Source organism: Pholcus phalangioides, unplaced genomic scaffold, assembly GCF_987345545.1.
Source record: "Pholcus phalangioides strain wild (caught in Gottingen) unplaced genomic scaffold, Ppha-v1.0 ptg000015l_1, whole genome shotgun sequence".
Classification (NCBI taxonomy): domain Eukaryota; kingdom Metazoa; phylum Arthropoda; class Arachnida; order Araneae; family Pholcidae; genus Pholcus; species Pholcus phalangioides.
In genome coordinates this window covers 41972367-41996276 of record NW_028301608.1, presented here as the reverse complement: position 1 = coordinate 41996276, position 23910 = coordinate 41972367, and the positions used below count along the sequence as shown (strand labels likewise).

Here is a 23910-nt window from a genome sequence, read left to right as displayed (position 1 = left end):
ATTAAATGTGTTTATAGATTTTAAAATGCATATATAAACTTATTTTCTGTAAAAATTTCAAATTGATTAGTTAGTTAATTAAATTCAGTAAATTGTTTCACACTGTAAAGTGGTAAATCGTACAGCACTATCGTATACTACGCAGTAGCTGGCATTTCGGTATTTCTATTAGCACTTTCGGAAAATAGATAGTGAAAAATGCTGTTAAAATCCTTGAAGGAAGGAAAACTGTTTAAAAGAATTTAAAAAATATATTGAAGCTGATTTTGAGAGAAATTTTGAAAAAAAGTTGTAGCGGTTTCGAAATCTGTTCAAAGAATATCGTTATTGAGGGATACACCGCAGTAAATGATATCAATGTATTAGGAGGCGTTTAAAATCATACTGTAGGTAATCCCAGACAAGAGTTAAAAAAATATCGTTGTAAAAGGATTTATCGTTATATGGGGTATCGTTGTAGCGAGATTTCACTGCATATAGTTATTTAACAGAAAAACAAAACAAAAAAAGAACTTGAATTTCAGAGAAAAATTACTGAACAATTCAAGTTTAGACAAATCAGAATAAAAAAATCCTACTTCCAACTTCCCTTTTCCCCCTCCTTTCATTTTACAAATTCCTCTGAAGTGAAGAAAAATAAAATAAAGAAAAATAGCAAAGAAGTATAAGAGATGTAATGTAAAAGGAGGGTCTTCGGTTGAAATTGAAAAATTAGAAAACGTCTCCTAGAGAGTCCCACAACTGATATCGGAATTCCAATCCCACCAATTTGCACATATTTCACCTCCAAACGAAAGAAATACATTGGCAGCAAGGGGTTTTTTTTTTTTTTTTTTTTGTATTTATTTTATTTTATTTTTTTTAGTGGAAAAGAATAAGCACTACTAAAAAATTCAAGCCCCATATCCGAGTCAACGAATTCAGTCATGAATTTTTTAAGTGAAGACATGGGCAAGTCCTTACGTTGGGAATGAAGAAGCCGAAAGAGAAGAAGAGATATACGGGGAAGCGCTCGAAGAAAAATGAAACAAAAATAAAACTTTACAAGGACAAGCCGTATAAAATAGAAACCAATAAGAACTTCCCACAGTCTTGATTTTATTTCCTTTTTTTTAATCCGCAAAAACTCACCGTGGTTTTATATATCTTTATTTTCCGGATAACTTCTCCAGTAAATCTGCGTGCGTAGATTTGTTATCTATCTATCATACTCTAGTTTTTACTGGGTTTCTTCAGATTCTTTTTCTTTCTTCTTTTTTGCGTTTCATGTGTACTTTATGGGTTTGTTATGATATGAAAAACGACGTGGTTGTTGTTTTATTTTTATGGGAAAGTTTTACGCGTCGCAAAAATTATTAAGTTATGCATGTTCGTATATTTAGTGTGTGTGTGTGTGTTCGTTTTCCGTCCCAACCTAGCAAAAACTTTTCACAGATGAAAGTGAAGTTTACACATCATTTCCGTATTTTTAAAAATTCATGCTTCTATACTTTTTTTTCACTGGCATTATTTATCTCTCACATTCCGTTGCTTATTCCACTTGTGATAGAGTTGAAGGGATTTTCTATGAGAACAATTTAGATATGACCTCTTATGGAGAGGTAATATACGATACATGATTTGAAGGACCGAGTCATGAGCATTGTGTTTATCGTAAAACGTTCTTTTTCTCTTGCATCCGTTTCTTTTCTCGATTTTTCGGGAATAGATCTTGAAAATTCCACAGTTTTTTTTTATCACGATTTATCACGAAAACGCCAAAGAAAATAAGCATCCATCTGAACAATTCCGATTTTTTAAAGCATAATCTGTGGATTATAAGCAGATAATTACGATTATAACTTGTTATTTTCTTGACAGTATTCGTTTGAAATATTTTTAACTCACCCTATCATATCATTCTATGATTAAAATAAAAATACTGCAACACCAATATCAATTTAAGCTCATAGGAATGCGATCACACTGCAAAATTACTAATTAATTTTTCCCAATCATTTGAAACTTTGTTTTGGTTTTGAAAATCACTGAAAGGAATTACTTTGGTGAATAAAAGAAATTTGGATAAAAATAACTTAAATATTCAAATATTGTATCAGTAAACTTGAAATGGTCGTTAACGTGAAGATTACCTAGCTAATCTGCTGATTAACTGATTTGAGACATAGATAATCTGTGGAAAAACTGATTTCTGCACTTCAGCGGTAACTTATATACACACAGCTGACCGTCTAGCGAGGCGGTTTCGCGTCGGTTTTAAACAGAGATAATGATATTCAATATACAGGTGTTGCATGGGGGAATGAAACCCTCAACGATATTCAAGTGGAAGATGTGGAGGTTCTAAATCTTCTAAAAAATATATGTGCGAGCAAATCGCTAGGACCAGATGATATATATCCCAGGGTCCTCAGGAAATGTGTTAATGAATTGTTAGGGCCAGTCGCACGGATATACAGGAGTAGTGTTGCTGAGGGTATCATTCCAAGGGATTGTAAACTTGCTAATGTTGTTCCGATATTTAAGAAGGGTAGCGGAGAAGCTGTGTTGAATTATCGTCCAGTGAATATGACGAGCTCCCTCTCGAAAATTTTGGAAATTACCATCAAAAGGCAGTTTGTGCAGTGGATAGACCTCCTTTGCTTCTATGATCACGTTCACGTGACTAAGACTTCGGGTTAGAGCAATAATGTAGATGTTGTTTACCTTGATTTCCAGAAGGCATTCGATTGGGTCCAACATGGTAAACTCTTGAAGCGTTTACGTTTAAAAAGAAATACGATAAACATGTTGGGGTAAATCGAGAAGCTATCCATACTTAGAATAAGACAACCATAATGTTCTTTATGGGCATTGTATAATATTTTATCATGTGTATATAGTGTTTATAATTTTTGTGATTGTGTTTATAATTTTTGTGATTGTGTTTATAATTTTTGTGATTGTGTTTTTAATTGGGTTGCTGTAATTTTTGAAATATATGACATCCATATTTGTTATAGTGCCGGACTCGTGATGCGAGGATCCGGGTTCGAACCCCACAGTGGTGGTCGGCTGAAGTTGGTTTTCTGTGGTTCCCAACTTCAAGACGCAAATGCGAGCCGATCTCCCCGTTAAAAAGTCTCGCCACAGAGAGTGTCCTACTCGATAAATCATTCAATCATAACACTTCACTCATAGTTAGTAAAACTGGGGCCAGATGACAGCACTACACATAACAAGCATTACACAGAAAACAAAAAAACTTTACGTCAGGTTGCACTACACGTACACGCACATTCCCGCATGTAACGATTCGTTGGGGGGTTCCGCGGGGGGGGGGGGTGTGGTGTAGCAGTAGTAGGTAGGGGCTCGGGGATCCATGATGCAGCCACCTCGTTGGGCAATTTGCCTGTTGTGGCGTTGTATTTGTATTTGTATTTGTTATGGACATCTTTTTCTCAGTCACCTTATTGGGCATTCTGCCTGTTGTGACGTTGTATTTGTATTTATTTTTATATATACGATGTTTTACGGTGTTTGTCCAATGTAGACACAACAATTTGAAAATTCGATTTCAAATTTAAAGTAAAATATGATATGATGCAGTCGAATCCTGTTATAACAAACTCCAAGAGACCCGAGAGATCACCTCGTTATAACGAAATTTCGTTGTAAAGGAATTCCATATTTTGGAATTATTCCTATGTAAACTTATCTGAGGGAATAGAAAAGTGTTCGTTGAATAAAATCATTCCCGGTAGTTAATGATATTATATGACCACACACACATGCGCGCGCGCACACACAGACATATTAACACTGTGATACCCAAATTAAATTGAATCTTCCTACCGAATCTGCTGTATTCGATGTTTTAAGTACTTAGGTTATAAGAATCTTTGTATTTGGATTAATACCCGAGAAGAGTTCCAAAATTCCGGGCATTGTATTAGAAGCGTTTAATTCATTGCATTTTCAGGCGATTAGACACAAATTTCGGCGAATCTCACCGCGAAAGACCATCAAATCGCTTCTCAACTAGATTTATAAAGTTCTGGTTAGAGAGAGTGAGTGGAAGTTACTCAAAGCAGTTTGTTGAAGAGAAAAATCTTTCTTTTGAAGAGTCGTAATGATTCGCTCGTAGATTAATCATCTTACCGATCAACTGCAGCTTACGCACACACATTCTTGAGACTTTCATTAGAAAGCCTAAGTATTCGGAGGTTTGAAATTTTCTTAAAATACTTCCTAAGATTTTCTCTATCGAAACGAGTTTTACTTCAACGAATGCAGATTCGTATTCAATTTTTTTCTTGTTTTACAATAGAAAAAACAGGATGGCTAATCCTGTAACAAACCTTTAATTAAGTAATTAAAGGTTTGTTCCTATCTCATTTTATTTCATAGATTTTGAAAACCGTATATCTACCAGTAATTTATTTTTTTCTCTACGATATATGATTACAAGATTACAGCTGTTCAATATTAATTAAGCAAACAGTTAATAAATTATGAAATATTTCCCATTGCTTTATAACAACACTTAGGAGTGCGTTTGGCTCAGAGCCACTGGTGAAATCGTACTTACATGCATTTTACATGTGTTCCATCTATCAAAAATATTAGATAATATTCTCTCTCCCTCTCTCTTCTCTCTGTCTCTCACTCTCTCTCTCTCACTCTCTCTGATTCCGTTGAGTGCTACACTTTAATTCAATTTAGTTAGAAAAATTTTAATTTTTGATAAAGAAGGATATCTCGGGTTCTGTAACATTATCCAGAATTTATATCTACACCAATCGGCAATAAAGATATGATATTTAGTGAATTTACATCATTATTTAAATTTAAAATACGAAAAAAATTTCGTAAAAATTTTCCATCAAATATAATAGCGTCATAACAATAACAAATTCAAGCAAATGTGACGGTATTACGGTTATGTAGAAAATTACACTGAACATGGAACAAGACTTCATCAGTCACTATTCGCACAGTAATCATTTATTTAAGAAATTTTAAAGAAATCACTTCAATGAATTCAAACAGAATAAAATTAGTTGCAATACAGTGAAGCTTTGTTACAACGGTACCCGATGTGATAATAAACCCCTCTACAACGATATTTTTTCAAATCTTATTCAGAATTGTGTATACTATAATGATAAACTTCTCTCGATACAACGATATCCTTTGCTATGGTAAATCCCTCTATAACGATTTTTTAGAATACTTTGAAACAGCTAAAACGATATTTTTTAGATGGCACTAAAAATCAAATCAAAATATCATTTTATCAATTAAATTATAATTTTTTGCTGCGAATAAATACTTATAAAGACATTCTGTCTTGGTACCAACAGTGCTTTTTCACTTTTGATAATAATATTCTGCCTCTTAATATGACGATAACCCCACTATAACATTATTTTTTCTCGGTTCGCACACTATTGTTATATTGGGGGGTTTCACCATATTTAATATATAACATAAATGCACTCTATATATATCTATTATAAGATTGGTTGAAGTTAAAAAATTAAAAAGCATAAAGTTTTTCTTTAACACGTGATCTATCAAATCGATCAAACTGTGTGAAAAGAAAAAAAAAATGGTTTTTTTTTTCCTTTTTTGATTTGGAATTCGAGTGGAGACGTACTTTTTATTTCGCTCTGCTCTTGTGTGAATCTCTCTCCCTGCAAAAACGTACACAGAAATTGAATCATACTTTCGGAAATCATTTTTCCCTTCGAGCAATCGGATTTGATGAGTTGCTAGAGACGTGCAAAGAATTGTTTGCAGCTGCAATTTTTTAGCCATTAGGAAGTCTCTTTCAAAATTTCACTGGACAACGCCGTTAGCGAAATTTATATTGTATTTTTATTTTATTTCATTCTTTTATCCTTCACTATTCATTGCCAAAATCTTGGAAAACTTGATGCTTGAGAGAAATAAAGAAAAGTTAACTAAAAAAATATTTAATGCATATTGACAGGATAGAGAAATCGAAACCTTATTTTTCTAGTAAAAAAAAAGATAAGTATAAGCATGAGTTCTGGAGATTTAGAGAATTTGAAAAAAAAACATGCTCTGTGTGATTTGTAAATTTATATATATTGTCAGATGCTATTTATATTATCTTGTACCATTCGTGTTTAACAATCTATCCATTTCCTCTCGAGAATAATCAATTACTAGTCAGTCGAATGATTAAATTAATCCTAGATGAGATTGAGTGGGACCTCTCCGAAGACTTGATCGATTACCTACGGATACTTGATAATTCTCGTACCGAGTATCTCTGCATCAAATCATTGATACAATTCTCTTAATCCAGAGATAGTTTTCTCACAGATTGTCATAACCTTTCAGATGAGGATGAAATTTGTTTGACATTAAATATATAATTGTTTTCACGTATTTAATTACATATTTATGATGAACTAAATCAGACATAGTAATAAATAAATAGATAAATGCATAAAAATAGATAAATAAATAAATAAATAAATATATATATATATATTTTTTTTTTTTTTTTTTTTGTATCAAAGTATGCTTTTTCTCTTATTGAAGATTTTTAATATAGCATACAATATGTGTTTTTTTATTGAATTCATCACCACATAGATTTTTTCATATATTTCGATCATCCAATCATCCATCATGGTCTATTTATTCACCGACAGAAAATAGAACTAGATGATAGTTAGAGATAATAGAACGAGAAACGAAACTGAAATTCTACGTTATTCGAGTTGATTTGAATTCAGACCTGTTTAAACATGCCAACATGCCTCTAAATACGAGCCAATCTTCCCGGAAGTCTCACCACGGAGGGCCTACCACGGTGCACACTTCCGACACGACTCATTCGGTAGTAAATTGCAAATTGCGATAGACCACAGTTGTGCTCGGTTTGAAAAAAAAAGGGAAGATTTATTTAAAAACTTGAAACATGCAAGGCATCGTTATAAATTATGGGGGTCATTCCTATAAAATGAATAATTTTATTGAATATCTTATAACGTAATTACACAATATATAATATAATCTTACGAGATATAAACGTATTTTATTTTTCCCATAATCCCTTCATCTATTACCTCCTTTACGACATAATTAAATGCAGTTTCAGTTGGCCGATGTTAGGTTATATTGGTTAAGTAGCAGTTGGTCGATACCATGAAAAAAACGGTATTTAAATTAAAGAAAATTACAGTTGAACAAAAAAAAAAAAATTTCATTTTTACTGTATGCAGAGTGTGTGCACCTCTATCTCGAAGGGTATCCTCTTCCTCCAAACCAGATCATGGGCCCCACCGCTCTGTCCCAACAAAGAGATGTAAGCAGGTGGTCGAAGAAGACCTTGGCCAATCGGAGTGTATTCGAAAGAAGTAAAATCTGTATGGTTCATTCTTAGATTAAGGTAAAATATGAAAATAAATTGTATAGAAGAAAAAAAAGAAAAAATTGAAAGAATTATATATAAAAATAAAAATTGCATAATAGACCAATCATGAAATTCCCATTTCATGCAATTTGTGTTGTTCTCTGTTGAACCAAAATAAATTTATTCCGTAATATTTGGACGAAAATTTGTCGAGAGTAATTAAGAATCTTGGTTTTTGCTGTGTTTTAACGTGCTAAAATGATTAACGTGCGTCGCAAAGAAATATTGAGAAAGTCATAAAAAATTGAAAAAAAAACCCCCGAGAAATCAACGATATTTTTCTGTGAATTTTTCTTGACATATTACGGGTATTTCTTCCGTTTTAACAAAGTGTGCTCAAAATTTTCTTCCATCACATTTTTTTTCGAGCCTTATGTAACATTAATTTTTCCTTTTTGAAACTTTAATTTTTCAAACTGTAGAAATTATTACAAACTGAATTTTTTGGACAACTTTTATTTACCTTATTTTTGTCAAAATTTGAACTAATTAAAAAAAAAACAAATATATTTGCAGAGCTTGCAGTTGCTTTATTTCATACAGAAATTTTATTAAGCTTTAGGATGGACAGAATAAGACATAAGGAGCTGCACAGATTGCTTTATTTTCGTTTTATAGTCTTTCTTTTTCTTGTATTGCATGTGTTGTTTTTGCAGAAAAATTTCAATTCTAGAACCCTCGCTAGAAATTTTATTATTCCTTTTTTTACCTTTGTTAAACACCAGATATATTTTTAGAAATATTTACACAACATCAACTGGCATATTAAGCTCGTCAATCTCTCTACTATTATTATTTTAGGAAACCTGTTCGATATCAGACTCACGGATTTTAGTCTCGGGCAGTTTTTTAACGTGGTCCTAATAATAGCTAACACGAGAGCGAAATAGAACGTGCGGTGAATTTTACTTGTATTTTATTTTACTACTTTTTTTTGTTTTTACTCGTGTTGTTATTTCTCGTCGCTAAGTGGAGCAAGTTGATTGCTCATCAATTAGTTCTCCTCTCAGAGTTGTTAATTGGTTCGGCTTTCCTTAAGTAATCGTGTGCTTACGCACGTGCGTTACTCTTATCGTCTATCAATCGATGTTTGATAGATTAAGTTCATTAATAGCCTACACACGAAAAAGACTACAAAAAAATTATGGTTTGAAAGTAAAAGAGACCTTATAGTGAAGTCAGTTGGGTAAATCTTGTTTAGTGAAATATTATAATTTATTTTGTGGTACTCACATTTAAATGAGAAGCACTCATGTAGAAAGCTTACCAGTTGACTAGCCTTAAGTTTTTTGAGAAATTTAATTTTCAAAGGCATCATGTTTTGATTAATTTTCATATAATTTGATTGATGAACAATCATTTATCCCTTTAGTATGCAGGCTGTCCGGGCGGAAGGCATCCGAAAGTAAGGGCTTATAGTGAGATAACCACACACGACGAGGTTATAAATTTAAATTGCTTGAGGCAGCTCCTCAAGTTTGTTTTCAGTTTAATAAAGTTCAATGTGAGCACCCAGTAGTGACTCTGCAGATGTGCAAACGGTATTCGATATCTTGTTTGACAGTTTATTTTGTATATGTGTTAAGTGTTCACTAGCATTTGAGGTTTGATTGAATCAACTGTGGTAGACGCTTTCAAATCATGTGGGGGGGACTTCATGTTCCTCTGAGTTCATACTGTTCATACGACGCTTACATGTGTCCCTTATTGAAATTCCGTTAATATAAAAACGTAATGAACTTTATGCTGTGGCGTTGACATGCTACTACGGTACTACTATAAAACTGCACATGTGTACCTAATGAATTTCCTCTAAGAAACTTGAAGCATGTCGGAATCACGGTTCACTAATGCACATCTAGATGCGTGATTCACGGATGCAAATTAACTTTTACTCCTCCAAATTTCGTTGAGGAGTGAAAATACTCATTCGAAATTCAGGTAATGATTTAATGGAGTTATTTCTCTCATAAAAAAATATATCCCTCTTTTTTGAAAAAACTGCTCCTTAAAATTTTGGAGAGGAGTGAAATCACTCTTCAGAATTATTTTTTTCGGATGACACTGGCCGGAATGTGACGTGCATGTGTTCTGCTACACATAGCTAAGTTTGTTTCTGAGAAATTCTGTCACTCATTCACTTCATCACTCATATGGTGACTCATGCACTGACCTGACATGGTCACTCATACGTTCACTCACTTGTTCACTCATACGTTCACTAATTCACTTTGTCACTCATATGGTGGCTCACGCACTGACATGGCCATCATCATCCTAACCGAACGATGACCTAGTTCATATTCCAAGGAATTTGAAGCTGAAAGGTCCCCACCGGATATTGAGATCATCTTTCCCCCACGGGGGTCCCAAGAACGGTCACACAACCAAACAAAGGACTGGACCCCTGCCCGCCAAACACAACCCACCAGTGCGACCTCGAACACTCCCGAGCGCCCACCATCCAGAGGGTCATATATTGTGCTAGAGGAAACTAATAAAAGCACTGACATGGCCACTCGTACGGTCACTCACCTACTCACCTGGTCATTCATATGGTCACACAATTGGTCGTTCAGATAGCCACTCACTTCTTCACTCACACGGTCAGGGACGAAACGTCGGGGCGAAATGTCGGAGGCGGAATTATTTCCGTCAACCAACTATCGATAATATATCCAACAATTTTAGAGAGCAGCAAATGATTTCCAAAGTTGTCCAATATGATCGGTTCGGATACGCCTTCCAACATATGAGAAGCTCGCTATAACGAAACATCAACCCCGAAATCAATCATCGTATCTAGGATACGATTTGGTGATTTGGTGTTAGACTATCAGATTACTGCCATATATATATATATATATGTGATTTAATCTTCACTCCATATCGCAGTGCAATCTAATGACACCACATACAATCCACGCCGGTCTGATCTTGTAGTGTTCTTTTTGCTTAACGATATTTCAAGATCCGGCTGTCTTAACTTTGATCGATTGATTCCCGAATCGGATCGATTCTTCGTGATCTTAGCATGCTTTTGTTACGGCGTGAAAAGCGAACTAACTCTAACGTCATCCCATCATATGTTCCATGAGTGATCACGTGTCAACCGCAGAAATCAGCCACCACAGCTCATGAATGTTCTTCAGGTATCCATTTATCGACTGACCAAGCAAGGTAGTGTTTCAATCACGTAGCTTGTTAAGGAGTACTGGATAACTTCTTCCCTCGTAACTACGTTTAAGTCTTAGTCTATAATCTGTGGTTATCTACAAACAACATCAATTTCAGATGGGAAAGTATTCCTCTTATAATGATTATGCATGACTGAAATGATATCATCGAATTAATAAGCCCTTAAAAGAGATGTCTGAATGCAAGACATTGATTGAAAACTTAATCAAGAGATAACATTCTTAGGTGTAAAAATATGTATTTTTGGATCATTTATGACCAAAAATTTACATATTAAAAACGAAAAAAAAAAATACAAAGGGTAGTGAGGAAAAAAAAAACATTTTTGTGATATCGGTATATCGGTATCCGTGATGATGTGCAAATGTTGCTCAATTTACAGCTTCGAAAGATTATGACTCATCAGATGGTATATACGTTACGAGATAAATGTGATAAATCCGATAATTATGGTAAACATGATAAATCGTACTAAATTCGTCACATCTGTCGGCTATTATGCATAATATATTTCGTATTGGTAAATATGATAAATTGTTTCTATTGCTACCTGTATATGGACAGAATTTATTATTTAGATGACGTACTTGTGAGCTGAAGTCTGAACCAGACATAATGAACTATGATAAAGCGAATTTTTCCGAACTCCCCCAAAAAGTAACCCCTATAATTTACTTGTATTTGACGAATTCTGAAATTGGACCTCAGTATAACGAACTGTTATTTAAAAAAAATTTTGCTAAATGGATTATACGATTGTAGCCCGATATACTGTGAAATCTCAATTAATACACTTAACTACAACTTAATTATAACCAACGACACTTGGTTATTTTGTATAATCACCGGTAAAAGTGGTAGTTTTTTTTCGTATTTATCAATTTTAACACGCCGCTTAGGTATTATGCGTAATCATCGGTAAAAGTGGTAGATTTTTTAAACTTACCGATGCGATTGGCAAATATTCATAATAACCGGAATAGTCACAATATATTGCATAATATCCCATTTATAGTAACATATATATATTCATTTGTAAATGAGTATTTTGCATGGCAATAAGTGTAATGAAGTATCATATAAGTTGATGAGTGACCAAGTGAGTGTGAAATTGACTTTAGGAGTGAGTTAGTGACCGTACAAATAACTAAGTGAGTGATAGAATTTGATCATTTGATCATTTTTGTCACACCACGGTCATTTTCTGCACACGAGGGCTAATTAGACCGGGACCTACAATTTATCTCCGATTCCGAACGGCAGGCTTGTTTTTTTATACTCATCGAGAGGTTGGTGCGCTAACCTCTCGATGGGGAACTCCCTGCGGTAGCAATTTTTTGCTGCGGTCAAGTCGCCGTTTTTTTGTTGTACCCCTGTGTCAGGAAAGTTTTCTGACAAGGACGAACCGGGTATCGAACTCGCGACACCTCTAAACATCCTTTGGTACTTTAGGCGAGCATCTTATCGACCGGGCTACCGCGCCCGTGAGTGATAGAATGACTGACAACGTGAAGTGACTGTATCTGTGAGTGTGTAATTGACTGTGTGTGTATGTGACCGTATAAGTTTGTAATTGACTGTATGTGAGTGTGACCGTATGAGTGTCCAAGTGAGTGACTGTGATTGACCATATGAATGATTGCATGAGTGACCAGGTGAGTAGAGGTATGAGAATCCAAATGAGTGATTGAGTGATTGACCGTGTAAGTGATCAAAGGAGTAACCGACTGAATGCTTCTATGAGTTTCCAATTGAGTGACTGAGTGATTGAGCGTATGAGTGACCAAGGGAGTTACCAAGTGATTGACTCACGTGGTGAATAACTCACGTGGTCACTTGTACCCATCATTCATATGTTCACTCATACGGTCAGGGCAGGCGAAATGTCAGGGGGTAAATGTCAAACTCACTTGATCACTGATAATCACTTAATTGGTTAATCATATGGTCACTCACTGGGTCGCTCATATGGTCAGGGCAGGCGAAATGTAAGAGGGGGTGAAATTTCTTGGGGTCAAGTGTACCGGGGACGGAACGTGCTAGGGGCGAGATGTTGGGGACGAAATATCGGGGCAAATATTCCGTGCACCAAAAAAATACATATGCATTTGCTTAAAAATATGCAGTGTGATGAAAAAGAAACAGTATTGGTCTTCGTGTTTTGCATTTTTATTATCTAAGAAAAGTAATATTTTTAAAAGGGAAGGCGCTGAATGAGTATTTCGAATGAACACTGTGGTTAATGTATAAGATCCAATTACACCAATTAAGTTTCATCACATGTAATATGGAGAAAAAAATACGATTACAATATTTTTTCCTTGGTTTTTTTGCATGTGCGGAGCTCTCTTAAAATCTGGATTTTGACTTTTGCAACTAGCCATTGCGACATTTCAATTTCGATTTCGTAACATAATCGCCTGCATGTTGCAAAATTTCATGATTTTCTCTGACATTTATTTCTGAGAGGATGATGTAATTCGATTTCTTTTTTCTTCGTTTCCTCTGATGTTACGAAATCATATTCCGATCATTTTTACAACAGTCTATTCCCGAAAAAAAAATTTCCTCATGGAATTTATCTATGATTAAAAGAACGTTTTTCTCAAATGAAATGCCAACGTTTAACAAAATGGGATAGTGTTATATTATGCTGAACAGGACTGAAATTTTCAATTTCGATTAATTTCAATTTTCTTTATATATAAAGAGACGTTAAATTATTTTTCTTTTCGTTCCATTATTTATTATTATTATTATTATTATTTGTTTCCGACTACGTTCCGTTCCATTAATTTATAAATTAAAAGATTTTTTTTCATTAAAATATAAGTAATATGAAATCATCAATCGCTGCACTAAAGCATATTGTGAAATTTAAATTATATTAAACACTTCCTAATCATAATTTAAAATAAAAAAAAATAGGCAACCCACCCATACAAATTTAATTGAAATTTTATTTATACACGTAATTGGCTGAATACATATTTTTTTTATTTCACAAATACAAACATGTAATACACAAATTCAGACGTGTTATACGAATACAAGCATGTGTTACACGAATACAAGCATGTGTTACACGAATACAAGCATGTGTTACACGAATACAAACATGTGTTACACGAATACAAACATGTGTTACACGAATACAAACATGTGTTACACGAATACAAACATGCAGTACACAAATCTAGACATGTGTTACACAAATACAAACATATAATACGCAGAAAAAATAGATGCACACATATAACAAACAAACACTTTGTAGCCTCAAGGTAATGAAAAGTCCTTCCAGCGGGCCTAAAGGAATAAGCTACAGAATATTTTTTTCTTTCTCTTGCAACAGCATTATTATATTTATTAGATATGTGTTCAAATGTATTTTCGCTTATCTATATATCTGAATGTTCACAATTAAATTGCTTTTCGTGAGAAATTCAATATAATACAACCATAGAACACCACGCTTTTGTATATTATTATACTCTCTTTTGCACTTTCAATACTTTCATCTAAATGGTTTCGTAATGTATGCGTCTGACGAAGTCAAAAATCACATGATTTATGTTTTTATTATTATTAAATTGATTTTCATTGTGAAAAATGTTTGATGTCTTAAGGGCAATGAAGGTAAAGCTCTTTTTATATGATGTTTTATTTGATTTTGGTACTTGGTAAGTTCAATTATATTTATTTGTAGTTCTATTTTTATTTTTCGTTAAGTAATTTTCATTTAATTGTGAAAATTTGATAACTCTGTACCAAAAAGTTTTGTCTCAAAGTTAGAGTATGGCATTGTATTTTGGAACTATCGATTAATGTTTGAGATCTTATTCTATTATATATATTATCTAATTTCAGAATATTTTCGTAATATGCCACGTATAATATTACGTATTTAATGTGATGTACATGTGATTCGAGAACTTTTGAAAACTATGAAATGCCTGATTATTACGATTTTAGCCAATGAATCTATATATTGTTGAGACCATCACACGGTAAATTAAACTCCATACAATAAATAATCAATAAACCATTATTTACTTTACTGATTACGCACTGGTTATACCAATTGGACGAGAAGCCCTGGACATATTTCAATCAATCAATCATTTAATTTCGCTTATGGGGCCAAACCCGTGTGAATGGTTGGCTCGAGTACAAAACATAGGTCAACATCGTATCAGCAATACAGAACAGTTCAATTTAACTTTTGCGGAGGTTAGTAATTTGATCATGTCATTTGAAAAAAGGTACAGATTTCGGATTTGAAGCTCGGAGAACTTTGTTATAGAGGATAGAAGATTTTGTCGGTTAGTGTTGGTTTTAAAACAGGAATTTAAATATGCAGCACGTTGTAGACTGAATAACGGACATTCCATAAGCATATGCAATAAATCGAAAATTTGATTTGACGCATTGCTACAATTAGGGCAGTTTTTGTCCGGATCAAGTATCACATATCCGTCAGAGGTGCGCAGGAATTTTCCCCCAGACCGCATTTGGAAAATCAGTCGTTTCCATGAAAATAGAGCATTACAGCAGAGATAGTTTTCCATCGCCAAATTCCGGAAGAGTTGATTGTAATACGAATAATTTGTTGAACGATAAACTGAACATAGATCGTCTTGGATAGTAATGTCTACATAGCTCGAGACAACCAGTGAGAAATGTTTCATAAGTGAGTCTGGTGCAATTTGGAGGTCCCAAATATATGAGTGGAGGTCCCAAATATAAAAGTCCGAGTGTTTGGAGAAATTTTAGAATGCTGTAGGCCCAATTGCGGCTATTGTTTATAGGGGGACGTTGAATTAGAGCGTTATAACAGATTTTAGGAAGACGATTATTGGGCATGAGTAGTAACTTATACCAAAAAAACAGGGTGTGCTTAAGGATTGCTATCGATATCGGGCGTCAATACCTGGACATATTTTAATATAACAAATAAACCAATTCACATAAAAAGGTGCGGCTAACATTAAAATACTTATGGTCTGGAGTTCTGTTTTTTTTTGTATTAATTAAAAAAGTTCAAATTTAACTTACAAATGACACTGTAAAACGAAAAAACTCGATATAACAAATAAAATGCAAGTCAAATGGTGAATAATTGATGTTTATTACAATTTGCGTTACATAAAATTATCACATTCGAATATGAGCGCCATTTTTAGTTCGAGCTGCATCTAAACCGGTTAAATATTGCTAAAATATAGTAGTTAATGTTGAAATATGGTAGTTACTATAGCCCGCTTTCTCTCTACAGAATTTATGATATATATTCCCTACATAATACACCAACAGGCTTGTGGTTTGTTTCTATGAGTCACGTGATTTGCAAATCGTGATTCCTAATTGGTGTTTTCCGATTCTGACAACTCCAAGACGCAATCCTTCCAAAGTATGCATTTTTATTTTATTTTTTAAATATGGTACCAATTTTATGTATTCGATGTAGCACCAATGCAAAATCGGTGCCAATTCGTAATACTTCTCCGATTTCAAACTTTTTAATTCATCCTATTGATAAATTTATCTAAAAATTCCAAACAAAAGCTAATTATTTGATGACATTTCGAAACGTTATTTTTTTGAATCGGAAACATTACTCGACTTGAAAAGACAGAAAACTCTCGACACCCGATACCCATTCATTCCTATACTTTATTCAATACAATCATTTAAAGAACAATATATCAAAAAGGGGAACAAATACTTCATGCCCTTTTAAATCGTATTGATAAAGTCTGTTCTGATGTATATAATGGAAATACAGTTTATTCTAATTTCGTCCAAAATATATACTAATAGATCTGCCGAATTTACTTTTTTTCTCTCCTCTCTCTTAGAATCCATACATTCCAGTGTGGAATATTCTTATAAGAACAAAAAAGAAAAAAATCCCATTAATATCATTCCCATTATTTAATAATTACATTGGGCTTTAACAACCATAAGTCTTTATTGTTGTTAAAAGTATCGATTTCTCTTTAGACTAATCCCTTTTTTCAAAGAAAGAACAGAAGTTTCTTGTTTAGTATAAATTTCTCGCTTGTATCGTCACTTATACACGCCATTAAATCTGCTAGTATAATGTTACAGTATACGTACTCAATATTACAGAAATATAAAAAAATTATCGAACACTTTTTCACCATGATAATGCCTGGTTTTTACAGTTCGAGCAACTTATAATGAAGATAAAGAGCTAATTTTGAGATCGGTTTCAAAATATCCGAGATTTAAAGGTGCAATTTTTCATTTTAGAAAATTTGGTTTATTTCAAAGTTTACAGCACAAAAAAAATCAATAACATCAATGTCAACAGAGTAGTAAAACCTAAATAACATCATCAGAGTGGTAAAATATCAATAACATCATCAGAGTGGTAAAACATCGATACATCGATAAAGTGGTAGAGCATAAAAGGACATCAATATCACAGTGGTGTTGAGAATTTAAAAAAAACTCAAGAACCAGACTCGTTTCATAAGAATAATTCCATTCAATTGGTGTGTGTGTAAGATCTTATAATTATAAGCACTGATCCCTAATATTTTTCGGATTTCAAACTTTTTAATTCATCGCATATATTGATACATTTATTTTAAAGTTCCAAACGAAAGCTATTCATTTAATGACATTTCGAAACATTATTTCTCAGCATCGAAAACATTACTCGACTTGAAAAGACAGAGAACTCTCTACACCCAATACCCATTTATTCATACACTTGATACTATGCAGTCATCAAGAACAATATATCAAAAAGGAGGGGGGGGGGGAAGAGCAAATACTTCTTGCCCTTTTAAATCGTATTAATAAAGTCTGCTCTTATGTGTAATGGAAATACATTTTATTCGACTTTCATCCGAAATATGTACTAATGGAGCTGCTGTGAATTCTTTTTTTTTTCTCTTTCACGCATTCCGACGTGGAATATTTTTGGTAAGAAGAACAAAAGAGAATCCCATTAATATCAATCCTATTCATTGAATAATTATATCGGACTTTTACAGTCATAAGTCTTTATTGCTCTTAAAGGTATCGATTTCTCTTTAGACTAGTCAATTTTTTTGGTTAAAGGAAGAGAACAGAAGTTTTACGCTTTATATAAATCTCTCGTTGGTATTATTAGTGGGCTGTTATCGATCTGAAGATATCTTTACTATATATATATATTTTTTTCCATTTTTCCAGGAGGTCTTTTAATTCCAAGAAAGTTTCTGATGGTGGAATCATATGGCAAAGAAGACTAAAGAAATGAAATAGAATAAAAATGTCGGAACTTGAGCTAACGGTGCGTAACGTCTCATGACTGCCCCCGGTGATGACTGTTTCTTAAAAGAAAATGGTCTTTCATTTATATATTTTTTCTATGGTATGTGTATTATTCTCCGAGAGTCGTTAGGAAAACATAGAATCTTTCAAGAAATGAGGTAAAATAAGACGGAAACATTTTTTTTTTATCCACCCACACGTGACTAGCCCGTGATGAGTATTGTTCGAAATGAGGAGGTAGGCTATATGTACGGGGCTATATATATTTTTTATGCATTACTATTTTTTTTGGGGTTTCCCTCTTTTTTTTAGAGTAGAAACCCTGTGGCTTCCCACCGACCTCACGTCCTACATTTGCACATCATTTCATGCATCCCTGAGCTCGTTGAAATGGTTGTCAAACTTATGATGGGTAATTTATATCTTCAGTCGTGTGACTGAACGATATGGAGAAAAGTTTACTTTTAACGGAGCTGTTTTTTTTTAATGTATGTGTAGGAGATCTAATGGATCCGTCTGTAAGTAGCCACTTACAAGGAGGTCTGAAATTACTTGGCTGGTGTCCATTAAGTCTACATTTTTTCTACGAATGACCTCAGATTTTGAGACAAACGAGTAGCCTGTTACATTCAAAACAAAAGAAGTGTAATAAATGTCTCCGTGGAGATAATATCGCAGTTCTGTTTTGATAATCTGTTTTAAAAAATTCCGGATCGGTGGAATTCGGAAAATACAGTGAAACCTGTGTGAAACGATACTGTATGTAACGATAATCCTGCCAATAACAACTTTTTCTTTGGTCCCGGCGGAATTCCTATTTTATAGGGAAAAAGCGCAAATGCTCAAACTGTCTACAACGATATATAACCTGTGTATATAACAATATTTTTTTTTTCTTTCTAGGTCCCTAGAGTATCATTATAGACAGTCCTTACTGTAAAAAGTGCTGCTATATCACAGATATATATTCAGTCATTTTAAAAATTTTAATTTTAAGAGAACATTTTTTAATAAAACTTAAACATGAATTTTTCGGTTTTAAACATGTATTGAACCAGTGTTATACGAAAAAGTAATTTTGAAAAATAAATTCGCTCCTCTCCAAAATTTTAAGGTATAGTTTCGTTAGTTTCTTCGATAGTTAAAAGAAAAGTGGGGTGTTCTTTAATGAAAAATATATAGAGAAATAACTATATGTATCAGGAAAGATTACCTAAAACTTTTGGAGGAGAATTTTCAATTCTCAGCGGAATTTTCAGGAGCAAAATTGGATTTTTATGCGTGAATCACGCATCTAGATGCGTATTGGAGAACACTGTATACATTTGATTTTGCGCAAGATTATGACGTCGATGGAAATATGAATTTTCAAACTAGTTTTTTGACTATGTATACTTGCTACCTACACTTCTGTAATTCCTCATAAATTTGAGAATTTACATGTAAATTTATTCCTTAAACATGCCTTTTACGTGTCTTATTTCAACAGGTGTGCAAAATATATTAGAAAATTACAGTATCATTTGTGACATTTCCAATATGATTGAGCATTATCTGCATTGCGATAAAGATATCAAATAAAGAATGAGAGTTTAAAAGGGGACTTTGTCGCTAAAATTAGGTTAATGTGAGAATTTAAAAAAAAAAGTCAATAACGTGATATTTGTCACGTATTTCCAAGATATCTGTAAGATCTGACCAGGAATCACTTACATTATATACTATCGGTATCGGTAATATAATATGAAGCCACCGGATTTAGTATGTCTATTCGCCACTGGCCAGTAGGGAAATTTCTTAGTTTTCATCTCGATTACATACGTTATTAAATCTGCGAAGTATAATGTTACAGTATACGTACCACTTAATGTTACAGACGTGGAAAAAAAATTTTTATCAAACATTTTCTACCATGAAAAATGCCTTGTTATTTCTATTCAAGCGACTTTTAACAAAGTTTGGAACTAGCTTTGAGATGAATTTCGGCATTTCCGAGATGGAGACGAAATTTTGAGATTTTCGAAAATTTAGTTTATTTCAACGTTTACAGTAGAAAAGTTCTAGTAAAGCATTAATAGAATCAACAGAGTGGTCATGAGAATGAAAAACTCAAGAGCAACCAACATCAACCGACCAAAATAATCTCATTCAATAGGTGTGCGTTTTTGTGCTCTGATGTAAGTCCTGATTCCTATCGCTTTTAAGATTTCAAACATTTTATTTCCTTGTATTGATACACGTATCTGAAAATTCTAAACCAAAGCTATTTATTTAATAGCATTTCGAAATATTATTTCTCAAAATCGGAAACATTACTCGACTTCAAAAGACATACAATTCTCTACACACGATACTCATACACCCGGATTCATACACTCGATTCAATATAGTCATTAAACACAATGTATCAAAAAAAAGGGGGAAAAACAATTATATATTACTTATATTAACCTTCAAATACGTTAACACGACTTGCAAAATTCCTCTTTATTTTATCGCACAAAAAAAAATTCAATAGAATTTACAGTTAAAAATTATCATGATTTGCTGGTAATGTTTTTTTTTTTTTGTTTACAGTGATTCCCATTTAAGACGTCTCCCTGAGAATCAAGCAACACATATTTACTAAACGAGAAAACATCGTAAACCTGAAATAGTCTGTACAATGGAAATAAAACAGGAACTTTGACAGAGAATTTCTTAACCGTAAAATTTCTGAAAACGTGGTCCCTTGCACATTTTGTCATTCAAGATGCGTTGTAAAATTACTGTATGGTTTTTAGCATTTGAAGGATTCGGACGAATAAGACGTTTAAGTTGTTTTTTCAAACTTTACAGGAGACACGATCAAAGTTATCCCTGATAAAAGGGATCTCTCTTTCTCCTGATCGTAACATAGACCGCTTTTGCGTCTGAGCTGCAATGACAAAGCATAGACGGCTGCTCCAATTATAGAACTCACGATTGCAGCTGCTTAAAATGGCCTAGCAATGATATATATGGGTTTATGCAGGAAATAACTTAAGGAACCTATAACACGGAAGCTATGTGGAACATTATTCAATAAAAAAAAAAGCCGATTTCCCAAAAATGTAACATGCACTATTATTCGTCCAAACCCCTCATTTTTAGCTTCAATTAAAAATTAAAGTCCACAGCATTGCAAGGCAATAATCAGTTTAAAAAAGCTTTAAAAAATAAAGATTTTCAAAATTTCTTGTTGAATCGATATTATTCCAATTAATTATAACATATGTATTCATACACTGCATCTATTTTATTGTCGTATTCATGTTGCTCACCGAATAAGGTGCTAAGCGAGATAGCACGGGTGATCCCTAATTGTATATATTCCCCCACACAATATTTATATTTTGTTTCATCAAATCCACCGGAGCGAGTGAACTCAACCCAATAAAACTGATGCTGGCTTCTAGTCCGCAAGTTATCAAACCCATTTGCTCACCAATAAGGTGTTAAGTGAGATGACTCGCTCCGATGGATATTTTATATTTCACAATAAGATTCTCATTTCGTTTTTTTTTTTGCATCCTATGTATATAATATGGCAAGTGTAAGATACCAGATGAGGTGGCATGGAGGGCCCCCGCCAATTGCTTTTAAAATATACCTCCATCCTAATACGCGTACATTCATCCGTCTTAACGATACCCCGGAACTTTTCTCCAACTCCCAACCCCATCTCGTTTGAAATCACCACAAAATTTGTTAATCGCGGCAGTACCCAATTGTCCGAAGAAAATATATTGCAAAATTTTTTTCTATTTTGACACAAAATAAAGTATTCCAGACTCTGCCACGAAGCTGGGCTGGAAAAGATCTCGACAACGGGATAGGTCCAGTGGCAAAGTTCTGGCATTCATTCATTCATGCATTTTTCTATTTATATAAAATTTATTTTTCCGTCTGTCCCTGTTTGTATACAAAGCTAAAATTTTAGACCGATCGTAGCCAAATTTTACATGTATATACCAAACAGGACCCGACTTGAATGGTAGATTAGTTTAAAAATTCGTCAGAGACGAGAAAATACACGAATTGGGTGAAAACTGTCGGGCAACAATGATTCGTGGGGTTCGTCAACAATGACTTTCAGAATGTTTACCTTGGTTGCTGTGGCTCCCTAACATTGCTTTTCAGACATGTTTATTCCTTGAAAATGATTTGTCATTTCTCCAACGCTCCCGGCATATAGAGAAAACCCGGGCAACGTATGGGTAAAAATGCTAGTATTATGTAAATAATATTTATACGATTCACTTTTTGGCTGATGAAAATAACAATTCAATAAGGGAATTATATCAATTTATTTGTGTGAGAGTTTTGACCGTGAGTTGCGTGTCAACCACCAGGTCAGTAAATCTGATGAAATTGATGTAGTCTGCCCAAATGTCCCATCAAACCAGAGAAATAGTAACAGCTAATAATTACCATAAATATATGCTTCATAACAATTTTTTACTTTAGTTATTCAAAGTAGATGTGTGTTGAGCATTTATTTTTGACGTCGGTCAGTGAATTGCAAGATAATCGTATCTATTTTGCGTCGAAGAACAAACATCTTGCCGAAAATACTGGTTTGTTATTTTCATAGTATAGAAATCTAAAAACAAATAATAGATGGGGCATTTATTTATAAGAAAGCATCACTTCTGAACAATGGTTATTTTCACTGTTTATAGGCTTTTCAAGAGAAAAGAAACCATGAGAAAATAAAAGTGGTTTAACTCAGTAATCCTTCTTAAGTGGAGAGGATGGTGACCACCATGAAGAACAAATCGTATGCTGTCAGTTTCGTAAAATACATCAGTGGCTTCACACCTGTCAAAATAAACGTTTCATTATCAAAAATATATATATATATAAAAAAAAAATTCATGGTCCAACACTTTACTGCTGTCACTTTACAGTGAAAAGTTTCGATTTCTTTCTTAAAAAAAAAAAGGTTCAGTTTTTAAAAGAGAAGCCGCAATGATGTGTTAGAGACGGCTATTTACTTTTTCTATTTCTTTTCTTGCCAGTCACAATATAAAGCATTGCGCCTTTGATGTGTACTTAAGTTGGGTTTACGTGAGAAATGTCACGGAAAACAAAATGGAAAAATAAATATTATTCAACTGTGTCGGTGTGTTCTGTTTGTCCATCTCACATGGACGAATAAATCTCTTCCTAAACTTCTATGGAAGCGAATGTTATTACCAAAGCACGCAACTTATATGAAATCAAATGACGAGACAACAATGGAATTACCAAGCAATGGCAGCTTATTGGACTGGATGATGACAAACATGGAATTTGAAGTGTTGTGATTAGAATGTTTTCAAGTACTCAAAAGAAGGAAGAAAAACTCTTCATTATGAATGTCCAGTACATACTGATTCTTAACTAAGAGCAGTGATGCCACTTTGTGGTACTGCGATATTTTCCAGTTTCCAGGGGCCCATAGATGAAAATCATGGTGGGAGGGAGCAGTCATTTTTCAGTAAGATATGGCATGGCGAGCACAGAAAGTAGTGGGGGGGGGGAGAAATTAAGCGAAAGTGGAAATTAATGGGGGGAAAAAGTATGACTGCTTTCAGAATCCAGCTGAACTGCCTACAGAGCCGAGGCCATCATGACGCATGGGCACGTCCGCGCTCATCAGAGGGGCCCCCTAAAGCGGGGGAGCTACATGACGCGATCTGTTACTATGATTTTCAAGAATAAGTAGTAAACACGAGGAGTCCCATAAATTCGTGAATGGTTTAAAAAAAAATGAAGAATGAATTTGCGGATGCGGTTTTTGTGAAAATCTAATTCTTTAAGAGAGGAGATTTTTCTTTTTCTGGTACAGAGAAAAATAGTTAAAATTTTCACCGATAGAGAGTGCTGCTTAAGATTCTCATTGTGATGTTGACATTGGTGGATCCAAGTGCTGTTGGTTAAGTTTTTTTACCTCAGCCATGAATCACTGGCTGAAGATT

The 23910-nt window shown here is 33.8% G+C and overlaps 1 long non-coding RNA gene across 2 annotated transcripts in view; it reads left to right on the top strand.

The window, feature by feature from the left end:
• Positions 1–21089, top strand: part of LOC149076044 (uncharacterized) — a 29870-nt gene extending 8781 nt beyond the window's left edge. Inside the window, exons 2-3 of one of the 2 annotated variants that reach the window (XR_016194200.1) lie at positions 17846–17945; positions 20504–21089. This is a non-coding gene — a long non-coding RNA (uncharacterized LOC149076044). Of the gene's footprint in view, positions 1–17845; positions 17946–18829; positions 18863–20503 lie in introns of those variants that run through there. The other variant, XR_016194201.1, reaches the window with a different exon arrangement.
• Positions 21090–23910: the final 2821 nt, after the last annotated feature.